This window comes from Mustela nivalis (genome assembly GCF_964662115.1).
Source record: "Mustela nivalis genome assembly, chromosome: 8".
In the NCBI taxonomy this organism is placed as follows: Eukaryota; Metazoa; Chordata; class Mammalia; order Carnivora; family Mustelidae; genus Mustela; species Mustela nivalis.
In genome coordinates this window covers 78,317,868-78,331,261 of record NC_139027.1, presented here as the reverse complement: position 1 = coordinate 78,331,261, position 13,394 = coordinate 78,317,868, and the positions used below count along the sequence as shown (strand labels likewise).

Sequence of the window (13,394 nt, the reverse complement as noted above, 5' to 3'; positions counted from 1 at the left end):
TGTTTATGTTTGAAATTTATGGGGATACTTTGTCACCTAGCTTTCCTATAAATATTTAAGGAGCTTTGGTTTTGCTGTCTAATTATTCTGTTTTTGTGAAGGGACCTGGGGAGATTTAAAGCTGTGCTGCTACCTGTTTCATCTTCCCCATATTCTCTCCCCGCTTTAAAATTTGGTAGGTATTACCAAATTACTTGAAGGGTGATGCACATTCTGTGGACCTTTGCTTTAAATTAATAAGCTTCTGGGGCTCCTGGGTGGCTCAGTTGGTTAGGCATCTGCCTTTGTCATGAATCCAGGGGTCTGGGTTCGAGTGTCACGTGGGGCTCCCTGTTCAGTGGAGAGCTTGCTTCTTCCTCTCCCTCTGTCCCTCCCCCCGCTTGTACTCTCTCAAATAAATGATTAAATAAATAAAATCTTTTTAAAAATTGGTAAGCTTCCTATTTCTAAACAGCAAAAGGAAAACAGTGAACATTCTGGGAGACTATATATCCTAAGCATTTTCATCCTGAACCATAAGTCTGCAGACAAGTACCAAAGAGCTTTGTAAATAGGAGCTGATGGGATATTAAATTCTGTAGAAGATTTATAGAACCTATATGGACTGCTCTGAGATGATCAGTGCCCCTGGAGGACATACTGCCTTTCAGAGGCCCAGTCAGGAGGAAGGTGCATTTGCTATAGCGTTCTTGGAGCAGAAAATGAAGATCTTCTCAGGGTCAAGCTTGAATATAAATATGTTGGAGGAATTCATTTGGGCTTCTCTCAAGCCACGGGTCACACGTCTGGGTTTTTTCAGGTCTCCTCAAAAATTAAGTCAGCTGGGAAGGACAGTTGGTTTTTATTACATTCTTCTATTCCAACAGTCTTCTCATTAACAAGAGACAGCTTCTGACAGAGACTTTTAGTTATGTGCTAAAAAAACTCGCCTTTTTGGACCTCATATTTAGTTTATGTCTATACTATAAAAACAAGTCCAAGGCCTCTAAAATTAGCAACTGGCATGGCACTGTCTAGTCAGTTAGTGCAGATATTTAATGTAGAAAAAGAAAACATTCTGTATTTGACTTATCTTTCCAGACTGATGTGTGGATGAGTTCCTAGCCATTGACTAATTCCATATTTTAGAATATTAGACTTGGCAATCTTCATCCTTGTGCTTGAGTCAACATTTGTCCCTCTGAATTCAGTGAAATATGAGACCACCTGCTTAGTGGCCTGATCATGTAAGGGCAAAGATCCCATTTACATCTCTACACAGCCCAACTGGCACTGAACTTGTCACTAGAAAACTCAAGATGAAAACCCAGTAGAGAGGCACCTGGGTGGCTCAGTTGGTTAAACATCTGCCTTCGGTTCAGGTCATGACCCCAGGGTCCTGGGATTGAGCACCACATCAGGCTCCCTGCTTGAAGAGAGCCTGCTTCTTCCTCTTCCTCTGCTGCTCCCCCAGCTTGTGCGTACTCTTTCTCTTTCTCTCTCTGTCAAATAAATAAATACAAAATCTGAAAAAGAAAAAGAAAACCCAGTAGAGGCTTTCTCTGGGGAGTTTCAAGGCCAGTCATGGCTCTCTAAACTAGACAAAAAGTATTTAGAATTGACAGCAGTTCAGTGAAAGATTGAAGAAACCCTGAACCACCTGTACTACTGATTTTCATCTTCTTTTTTATTAAAGCTTTTCCTGAGTGCATGGGTACAGTGTTGCCTTTTTTGAAGGCTTGCTAAAGAAACACTTAAAAGCATCAGTTTCTAGAACTAATTAATTTTTCTAAATGTATGTTGCTGTCATATTCATATTCATTCTACAGAATACTAGACCGCAGGCTATCTAGATGGTCCCAAAGGGAATATTACCTCCTGAAAATTTGAAACCCATACACTCTATCCATTTCTCATCAGTCCACCACATGATTTCCATTCATCCATCAAAAACATTCACAGAGTTAACTAAACTTCCACCAGACATCTGCATTAAGCAGTATAATCTGCAAGATAGTGCAATATTTCTCATGTACTTATTAGAGTAAAGCCTCATCAATTATTTATCATACATTTCCTACACACAAGGTGCCATGCTAAATCATATCTAACATTGTAGAGAGTCTAGTTTAAAAGCAGTTAATTACCTAAATGCAACTTTCACAGTTGACATTTGTGAAGCATGAAATGTCAAAAGCTATATTTTTAAGTTCCATGCACAGAAGACAGTGTTAATTGTTAAAATTTATTTGGCTTGTGAGACCTATTTTCTCCTCACGGCACTGGCTACACATTACCCAGAGACTGAGAAGTCTTTTTTTTTGTTGTGTTTTTAACATGCACACTGTGGAAAAAAAAGAAAAAAAAAAAAGATGAAAAAGAACCTTTACAGCGCAGAAGAGAAAATGGAGTTTAGTGAGGGAGTAGAAATATGTTAAAGAGAATATGGAAATTCATGGGGAATAAGGAGAGGGTTTGTTGTTTTGTATTTTGCAGGATGACAGGAGTGATATGTTGGTTTTTATTTTGTTTTGCTTGTTTGTTTGAGCACATAAGTGAGTGCTTAAGTGTAGATAGAAAACCAAAATCAGAGAAGAGAATGCAGCAGCAGACAAGGAGTTTTAAAGGAATGTTCTAGACAGGTGTTTGAGGCAGTAGGGCTGTATTGTTTATTTGTTTTTTGCAGTAAGGAAGTGCAGACAGCGAGGCAATGTCTGGGTAGGAAACATGGATTGATGACAAATGGTTGTGAGAGATACTGGCTTGTTTATTATTAAAGAATTATGTAGGCATCAATTTGGATATATATAGAATCAAGGTAGCCTACACCTCACCCACTTATTGCCTACTCTTGGAAACCATACACATCAATACAAACATTAAGAACTAGGAAAGTTCCAGAAAGGCCTCAGAAATGACTTGAGGACAAGCAACCTACTGCCTGGGGTAAAGACTGAAAAGGAACGTGATTAAATTTTATGAAAATAGGAAGTTCATATACTGTGTAATCAGGAATGACTCACCAGATTATCCAACACTAAAACTAAAGGGGGAGAAGGAGCCCTTGAACTTTGAAAAATGTAATTTTAGAACATGTAAGAGGAAATTGTACTTTACTCTTTGAGTTATAAATTGATCATACCAATAAGTGACACAGACATGAACAAAATAAATGCAATAGCAATTTAGGTAACTGCATGGAGAAAGAACTCATTGTGAGTTCTTTAAAGGGAGCTAGAGCTATTTAGGATATGTCTATAGTTTTGTAAAGATATTGTCCTGAATATCATTTTTATCTTTCCACAAAAACATCTCTCGGCTTGTCTATCAGAGTAGTCTTCTGAATGAACGATATTTGGGCTTACCGACTGGGACATCTAGTACCTAGCACAGTGCCTGGTAGGAAGTAGGCTGTTGGTCTTTGCTTGATTCCTTGAATCTCTTATGTACTTCAAGGATGTATGGCCTTCTGAAAACTGATGTTGTTTATCTAATATCCTAATATTTAATTTGTATGTGGAAATCATTTGAGCAATGCACATAATTGTCACTAATAAATAAACAAATGGTATGAATTGCTATTAGCAATGGGATGTTAATGCATAGGATGAAAGACTAGGTTCCACTGTGGCTTCTGCAACTGCTCAAGGAGTGGTTCATTCCCCCGGAGAAGTAAAATGATACAGATAAACAAGACTACAGTGAGGCAGATAGCTGCCTTAATGAGCCAGTCTGGTATTGCTTCAAACCCAGATTCTTTAAATATGTGCTTCATATTTACTTAAAGAGAGCCTGACAACCACAAGTGAAAGAGGATAGGATCTTTCTATTGGCTTGAATAATTTAGTTCTGACCCAAACTTGTACCCTGTGCTCCACAGGTGAAACCTTGGAGAAGCCATTTAAAGTCCCCACGTGGGTGCCTGGGTGGCTCAGTGGGTTAAGCCTCTGCCTTTAGCAGGTCATGATCTCAGGGTCCTGGGATTGAGGCCCGCATCAGGCTCTCTACTCTTCAGGGAGCCTGCTTCTCCCTCTCTCTCTGCCTGCCTCTCTGCCTCTGTGATCGCTCTCTCTATCAAATAAATAAATAAAATCTTTAAAAAAAAGAATGATTTTTTAAAAAATAAATAAAGTCCCCATGTCTCACTTATTCAATAAAAACTGAGCTTCTATTATATGTAAGACACTGTGGGGAGCACAGTTTCTGCCTTGTCTGGGCCCACAGTTTACTTGGGGGGATAAAATTCACTTGTAAAACAAGTGAATTTTAAATACTACCTCCTGAAAATTTGAAACCCATACACTCTATCCATTTTTCATCAGTCCACCACATGATTTCCATTCATCCATCAAAAACATTCACAGAGTTAACTAAACTTCCACCAGACATCTGCGTTAAGCAGTATAATCTGCAAGATAGTGCAATATTTCTCATGTACTTGTTAGAGTAAAGCCTCATCAATTATTTATCATACATTTCCTACACACAAGGTGCCATGCTAAATCATATTTAACAAAAGCAATATATGATAGCCTCAAAGTTGCATTTTTTTTTTTTTTAAGTAATGGCACCCCCAGCAAGAGCAATTGTTTCCTGCTGCAATAATCAGGAGGACAGCATAGAAGAGAGGACAATTGAGCTTGGACTGAAAGGATGATTACGTTTCACTGAACACAGAATTGGGGGAGTGCCGTTCAAGCAAGTGACATGGCAGGAGCAAAGGTGCTGAGGCAGAAAGCGCTATGCTGTTTTGGTGTGGCTGGACAGATGGTTTGTGTGGGCAGACAGTGGGAGAGAAGACTAGAAACCTGTTTCTTCCATGGCATGTGCTAGGAACTTTTTCATTTCAGTTGCTACACTGAATAAATAAATTAAGGAAGGTTGGTAGAAAGAACCCCACAATGAAAAGCAGGAGACCAGACGTCAGTGTTGTCACCAATTTTCTGGAGTCGTCCAAAGGAATCACTGTGAGGCTGTGTTATTCTTAGCATTGAGTGGAGGTAATTGGGCTAGTGTCTACCTGGTCCTAAGGGTTACCAGGGTGAAATGAACGATCTGAAAGAAGACTCCTAGAAAAGTAAAACTACTTTCCCCCCTATCATGAATAGTTATGGATTAAAGTAAATTTAGATATTCCTGGTAGCAACAAATGTGTGTTTTCTACCTAGAGTAGTTTACAGGATAATCTCACTTCTTATTTACAAGTGAAAGAAACTGTGTGCGTTGGGGAGGGGAAGTTGAGACTGTGATGATCCTTTGGGCCAGCTAGCAATACAACAAGGTCTCCTGGACGGAGACAAGGACAGAGGCGGTGTAGAGTTTGCTGCTCAGTGTCAAACGAGAGGCCCATCAAGGCACCTGGAGACAAGCCAGGGGAGCCAGCTTCCTGGAAGTACGAGTCTGGATGGAGGAATTCATTGAGCCCAGGAATATCATCAGATTGCAAAAGCCTCCTGGTGTCCTTCCAACTCTACACCATGACCTTGCTCCAGCAGCTGATGACCCGTGCACAGGTTGCTGATGCAGAACAGGAAGGAGGGCGCTTTGCCAGTGACTCACCTGGAGCCAATCTACTTTGGCAGCCAGCCACAAGTACAGGATGGGTGTGCCTCCATCACAGCTTCTTGGATGAGTCTTGCTGTTTGCAGCCAGCTTTCCTCAGCTCTGAGGTTCCAGGATGGACTCTCTACCCAGTCGGAGTTTTAAGTACAGCCACCCATTTCTCAAATGGGCTTTGGTTTAAAAGATTCTTTACTGACTCAAATCAGGTCAAGACACCCATGAAGACACCCTATGCAGATCCCAGGGGGTGTGGCTTCTTTTGATATTTACACTCTGTGTATATGAGAAGGTACTGGCGGACAGACCCATCCCTGTGGCACTGCCACTAAAGCCGCAAAGGAGTGGCTGTCTTCTGGAGAGTTTTCCTTGGCGCCCTTGCCCAGAATCATTGCCATGTCAGGTCAGTGACCAGATGAGCTCATTTCCCCCAGTGTGGTGAGTTATCCTAGAAAATCTAGACCAAACCCCTATGAAGTGGAGTCTCAAGTCTCCAGTTTTCATCATGGAGTGTTTCCACAGGCATCTTCTTCCTAAGCAAACACTGGAGTCGCCATCTCAAGTAGCGCTCATGGGCAGTTGCAGGAAAGGAAGTGAGGACTGGGTGGCTGTGAGTTTGGGGCTGCACTGAGATGCACTGCACCTATATGTTCTGTTCCCTAGGAAAGCTGATTTAGGGCCAGTGTCAGGTGTCTCTGACTGGGAGAATCCTGGGCTCCCTCATTCAATTTGGGCCACACCACAGAGAAGCATGGGCCCCAGAGGAGAAGTGCAAACACAGGGGGAAAGAACCTGAGTACAGAGGAGCTATGTCGCCAATCACCAGGTATGGACAAGACGAGAACAGCTAACATCGCTACCTATAGAGAATTAGAGCAACACTTGTCTGGATCCTTTTTTCTTTTCTTTTCTTTTTTTTAGATTTTATTTACTTTTTTGAGAGAGAGACAGAGCCAGGGGAGGGACAGAGGGAGCAGCAGATCCCCTGCTGACCAGGGGCTTGATCTTGGGACTCCAGGATCATGACCTGAGCCAAAGGCAGACGCTCAACCTACTGAGCCACCCAGGTGCCCCTTGTCTGCATCTTTTGAAAAAGTTTCTCTTCAAGTGAGCAAGAAACATTCTTCTGGGGAAGTTCTCCACCACATGAGTCTCCTGGTCTAGGAAGTAATACCAAAACACCTCCATTTAAATCTAGAGGTAAAAATGCCTGTCATTTCATTGTGTGCCTGCCTCTTATATCAATATGATTTCAGAAGGATTGGCTGGTACATGTGACATGTCTCCATTACCATGAGGTAGGTGAGTGTCAGAAAAGTATTGTTAATGGCATTTGAGAATCTGTCAGTGTCCTAGTACTGTAAGTGAAGACAGTGATGAGTAGAACTGAGGTACAACTCCAAGAAGACAAGCACAGAGCCCAGTGGCGAGCCATGAACAGGACTGGCATTTTGCAGCAAAGCTGCCATGAGTGAGATCAACCTTAACTAATTACACCTTGGCATACAGCTGGGAGTTACTTGGCAGCCCAGAAAAGCCTTGTCAAGACAGGTGAGGGTCTGAGCCTCAAGATTTTTGATTTGCATGCTGAGCCATCCAGGTAGACCAGCGTCAAATGAGGTCTCTGAATCATGGGGTTAACCATACTCTCACCTAAGTCCTGACAACCTGGCAAGAGTGAGCCATCGGGAACATGTAGATATGCCATGTGGGGCTGTGTCGCCACAAGTCTGCAGCTTATAGATTTATGTTTCTGATTATTCATGACTTATTTTTGTATAATGACATATATTTACAATAGACATTTATGTACTAAATGTCATTATTTTCTCCCAACTTGGACTAGGTTAAAAATTTTAGGAAACCTATCTTTACCATCACAGGTAGTTCAGAGTTGGGACATAGAGTAGTAAGTTTCCACTCCTCAAACATGGTGACTTTGGAAGATTCACTGGATGTGTAAGATTTTCATTCTCTGATACCAACCTTCTGGAAGTGCGTCCAGAATAGTTTCACTGAAACGCAGTTCCAAAAGCAGCAGAACGGACATTGGAATGGCTGGGGATCTGTACCTGGGCTTCCTCTTTGTGAGATTATTGCACTGGAAAGAATTTGCTTTTTTTTCCTCTTTTTTTTTTTTTTTTGAGTATAGTTGAAGGGTATTTTCTTTGCTCAACTCTTTTCAAGAAGTAGAGTAACCCCTACCTGTTCTGTTCCCTCCTTCACTGTGTCCCCTCAATATTTGTGGACTCCTTTCCCTTGGAATTGTTTACTGCATGCTGCTCTGTGATACGTCTTGTGTAGTAAGCCAAGCAGGTCCCAGGGCGAGCCATGGGTCCTGCTACCTCATTAACCAGAATTTCCCCAGAGCAGGGTCTGGTTCTCTCCCATCCAGCCTTATATACTCATGGGGCAGAAGCACTTGCCTCACCTCCTATCTCCTCCCCAGGGCCTTTGCATTGGCCCTTGACCTCAGGTTGCTGTCCAACCATGTGGCTGCAATAGGACCATGAGAAAATAGGCTTCCTCTTCATAGTAAAACATGCAGTCATGGCCACCTCTGATTCAGAGACCGTGGAGTCTGGGAATTTCTGGGAATTCTCAGGTGGCTGGCAGAGGTCTGCTCCTTCTTTCCATTCTCATGCACTCTCCCTTTCCCGTTCCTTCGCTTTGTCTCATGCTAATTTTCTATACCCTAGTCTGAAAGCCTTGTACAGGCAAGAAAATCTTCAACATCTCCCTGTACAATTATCACAAGCTAAAATAAAAAACAAATGCAAAAGGTAAAATATATTGCAAAGCCCTGGCATCGCCCTTGAGTCTTTGCAGTTGGTGGTGTCATTGTTCGTGAGCTGATGAAGCTGGGAAGTGGAGTTGAGTGGTAGTTAGATACCTATTAGAGAGTTTTGGAACCCCTTCTCTGAGCTTCACCATATCATGTAGCCCCAAATTATTTGGATCCATTCTGGGGCAACTGCTTGGCCTGGAATTGTCCTCCAAGTTCGTTCATTGGTTCTTTTCCTTTTCCTTTCCTTTCTTTCTTTTCTCTCTCCCCCCTCCCCCGCTTTATTTCTATTTCATGGATTGGCTGCATTTAGCAGAGTAGAGTTAGTGTTTTTAATGGCCTGAAAAATGATATCCAGATGCTCCATACAAAGGAGGGGCCCTTCCCTCTAATTGTGAGACTGCCATAGTGATCCTGAGCCTGGTCCCTCCCAGCTGGACAGTTGCCCTGAGCTCCCAGGGGGTCTACCTTGGGAGACCGCCCGGGAGCTCCAACTGGCCCCAAACTCAAGGAAGGAAGGCAAACCATCTGGAATGCATCGTCCAGATTGGCTCCACTCTGCCCAGGCACCCTGACAGCTTTTTGGGACTGCTTGAGGCTTGGATTTAATCCATCAGGCTCTCCAGTCTGAGGCCTCCAGACCTCTCTGTCTCCTTCCAGAATCTGGATCCCACAGAGGCACAATTAGGCCTGCTAGCCACTTCCAAGTTTGGCTTACTTAGGAAAAGAACCAAGGTGTGCTCTGAGAGACACTTTCCAGCAGCTCTTGGACTAGGAACAGATAAAGGAAAGGGACTGGTTTCAGCAAAAGCCTTTCCCTTTCCACCCCATTCTATTCCCACTGCCATATCCTGACCATCCACACCAGCCCTGATGATCGACACTTATTTGGAGAGGAGAAAGAAAATTTGTCCATTCCAGGATGCTTTGGGGAGCCTTTAAAAAGGACAACCTCGCTTTCCCTAGCATTGTTTCACCATGCAAAGCCTGCTTGAGAGAAATAAAGGGATAATCTCTATAGGCAGGGGAGTGGTTAGAAAGGAGTTTGGAACTATCCTCAAACCAAATTGCAGGAAAAGGATTGAGGGTTTAAAATTCTTTTTCTCTGAAACCATAAACCCCTACAAGCTATCAGTGCATTTATTGCTAATTCTTTTTCTTAGGGCAATAAATATTTTGTTAGAATTCAAGAATAAATTGTTCCTTTACAAAGGCTAAACATCCTTCTTACCATTTTTTCTGTACTTCTGATTTGTTTCTTCATAGACAAGAAAAAGATAATTCCCCCCAAATCCCTAACCATGGGAGCACAGATTCCAAGTTAATTGGATCCAAATTTAATAAAATCTAGTATGTCTCAAATCAGGCTAGTTCTCCCAAATGGTTAGAGTGTAGTGGCAGTGAATCCCAGAATAACCCAGCACACCCCCCCCCCCAAAACCCTGCCAAGAGTTGCCTTTGAAGCCTCCAGTGTGTTTGGCAATGGGGTAGTTTCCATGTTCCTGCCTGAGTCGTCCACCTGGCAGTTGTTTCTGTGTCTAGGACTCGTCTCTGCTTCTTCCAGCCCCACTTTAAGTCTCTGCTCACCCCTCTGGTGTTGGCGACCCAGAACCTGCAGATGACAGTCTGGGATCATGATGGAATGCTGCTAGAAACACAGAAGTCTCAGCAGAAGTGAGTGAAGCAGGCCCTGCTTCTGGATATTGCCCCACTCTCTCCCTGGGTCACCCCCACAAAGGCTGCACAGGTGTATCAACATTTGGAGCAAAGAGGAGGTCTTATTGACCCACAGAAGACAAGTTAGAGTTGAATAGCAGAAGTTCTCTGGTCACTCCACATAGGGAACCTTTACTTTCCCCTAGGTTCCAGCTATAGGTTCGGGTATAGGCCAACCCTCCAGCCCAGGAAGGGGATCAGTGGAAGCATAGTCCCTCACCCTTGGCTGGTTAGTGGAGTCCAGCCTCAGAAGGTCAGAGTGGAGCTCCTGGTCAGAGTGGAGCTCCAGCCTCAGAAGGGGATTTAGGTGCTAAGCAGGATAAAGGGGGTTACATATTGGACACCATAGTCAAAGCTTTGTGAACTTGGAGAATATAGGCAGAGCTGTGACTCAGAGCCAATCTGTGTGACCAGTGGTTGCCACAGAGGCCTCAGATCTGGGGCATATTGACGAGCAAAGATACAAGGGGAGTAAAATAGGCACTAGGGTTTTAGGAGTGGGCACCTGGCTGTGGGAACAGGACCTAATCCTAAATCCCACTGGATGATAGGGTGAGTGGGCTGGGCTGGGCTATTTATATACTGAGCCAGCAGGGCCAGTGAGGTTGGAACAGGGAAGGCAAAGGAAGAAGGAAGCAATGGGGAGACTGGTCATCTTCAGCCATAAAGGAGAGCATGTTTATTATTAGAACAGCACCTCCCTGATACTCTGGCCGTATACCAGCCTGAAGAGGTGGGGGAAGCACCAGATTAGGAGTCAGGAGTCTGTTCTAGTCTGGTTCTAGTCAGTAACCGGCTGTGGGCCCTCTGACATTTATTTTCATTAACTGTTAGGCTTCAGCTTCCTCATCTGTGACATCAGGAGATGGGGTTAAGTCAGCGATTCTCACATGCATCCTCATATGACGTTGGATCTGTTCAGATAGATGAAATCAATAGATTTCATAGATAGAGAGAGACAGACAATCTCTGTCTCTGTCTCTCTCCCCGCCCCTCTCACTCTCTCTCACACACACTACAAGCCACATATAACTTGGCTAGTAAAATACCAGTCTTCTGATGTGGTAGTTAAAAGCTCTATGACCAGGTCTGCACTCCGTGTTCCAGAAACCCAGCCCACATCCTCTTTCTCATTAGCCTGTCGCTGAAACTGGAGCCTGGCTCTACAATGGATACATTACAGTTCTAGTCAGCAGGTGGCAAATTGTATAATAAATTCTTGTCTCCTCTACCTCCTGCCCAATTAGCTGGAGATAAGAAAGGAAGATTTATTCTTTTCCACAAGCAAGGTCACAGCCTGAAGTCGAAATAGAAGCCAGTTTCCATCCTGGCTCTCCGAGGCTGCTGCATTGGATTGGCTAGGAGGCAGGTGGATCTGCCTGGTAGCAGGGATTTAATAGGCAAAACGGTGCAGGGAGGAGAACCAGAAGGGAGGAATAGCTTCACTAAGGCTGTTGCCTTCTAGTTATAAAAAAAAAAAAATTTTATAGATCTATTTATAACCCGTCTTGCTCCACAAAGGATTTGAGGCACTGCCTTCTTGTTGGAAAACCCTTGATGCCAGTACTTGGCATCTGATACCATGGACTCTTCTGAGCTGATGCAAGGGGCTAAGTCTTACGCACACAGCTTCTGTGGAGGGTACAATGGCGGCTCTAGGCAGTGTGTCCTAGAATATCCTCTTCCTGCTCATCCCCTTCCTTCCATCTGCCTCCACAGAGAAAACATTGTCACCATGGTCCTATTCCTTTCTGTTTTTTAAACTACATAACCTGGGGCACCTGGGTGGCTCAGTGGTTTAAAACCTCTGCCTTCAGCTCGGGTCATGATCCTGGGGTCCTGGGATCGAGCCACGCATTGGGCTCTCTGCTCAGCAAGGAGCCTGCTTCCCCCCCCCCCCCGCCTGCCTCTCTACGTACTTGTGATCTCTGTCAAATAAATAAATAAAATCTAAAAAAAAAAAAAAAATTCTATAAATAAATAAATAAACTACATAACCTGACTCCTGGCTTTACATTTTCCCAGTAAGGTCCAGTAAACAAGATCCACTAGGAAACATTCAAATGATCAGTTTGAGGAGTAGTTGTCAAAGGTGTGTACACACAGGGAACTCTCCAGCTTCCCTCAGGGGTCTGTTCCTTGTTGGAATGTGGCAACTGATCAGTCATCAGTAGGCTACTTACTCTGAGTTGATCTGGGTCAGGGGAGGGGGCAGGATTCAACTAAAACTTGGCAAATGCCTAAAAGAGAGCCAGGCCTATGGTAAATACTCGATAAGTGTCACTTAAAAACCAACCAGGGGTGCCTGGGTAGCTCAGTGGGTTAAGCCTCTGGTTTCGGCTCAGGTCATGATCTCAGGGTCCTGGAATCGAGCCCCGCATCGGGCTCTCTGCTCGGTGGGGAGCCTGCCTCCCTCTCTCTCTCTGCCTGTCTGTCTGCCTACTTGTGATCTCTATCAAATAAATAAAATCTCTTAAAAAAAAACCAAAAAACAAAAACAAAAAAGCAAAAAACAAAAACCAACCAACCAACCAACCCACGCAGTAATGGATGCAGATTTGTACTGGGACCATCTAGATCCTCTTTGGGAGAAAACAGGCCACAGCCGTGGTTTAAACTAGGTTTATTTCTTTGTGGCACTAATTGATCCCTGTGACTCTGAGTCCCCAGTTCTGGCCTCTTTTCCTCCTTCCCTTATCTCCTTAGCGTGGGACAGTACTGAACACCTGAGTCACTCCTAGTTTTCCTTTCTCATAGTAAATATTTTCAGTTCCTTAATAAACCCCCTCAAAGGAGATTTACAAGAGAGATTTAGGTACATATACGAAGTCCCTGGGCCAGTAGACTGATAAAAACAGGTAGGGAAAGGGGCGCCTGGGTGGACTCAGTCTGTTAAGTGTCTGAATTCAGCTCAGGTCATGATCTCAGGTCCTGGGATCAAGCCCCACATTGGTCTACCAGCTCAGCGGGGAGCCTGCTTTTCCCTCTCCCTCTGCCCCTTCCCCCTGCTCATGCTTTCTCAAATAAATAAATAAAATCTTAAAAAAAAAAAAAACTAAACTAAGTAGGGACAGCCTTGTATCATTTTTGACGTTGGCAAGCTTCCCCATACCATCTTGCTTGAGGCCCTGGAGGCCCTGGCCCCTGGATTTCAGATATGATCTGGTCACTGGTGCCACCTTGCATGTTTAGACCCTGCTCTATCCCATGTGGCCCTTGGTGCTCTACATGTAGATGTTCCCTTCCCTGCTTCTTCCATTTATCCACAACACTGCCTGCTAAGGTTCTTTCTGGAACGTGACAAACCATTTAAAAATTTTTATAGGGAAGAGACAAGAGCAAAGAATAAATAAAA

At 43.8% G+C, this 13,394-nt stretch overlaps 1 protein-coding gene across 1 annotated transcript in view; it reads left to right on the top strand.

Annotated features, from left to right (window-relative positions):
• The window catches only part of PIGF (phosphatidylinositol glycan anchor biosynthesis class F), a 114,295-nt gene that overhangs the window by 25,335 nt on the left and 75,566 nt on the right, over positions 1 to 13,394 (top strand). The window lies entirely within an intron of this gene.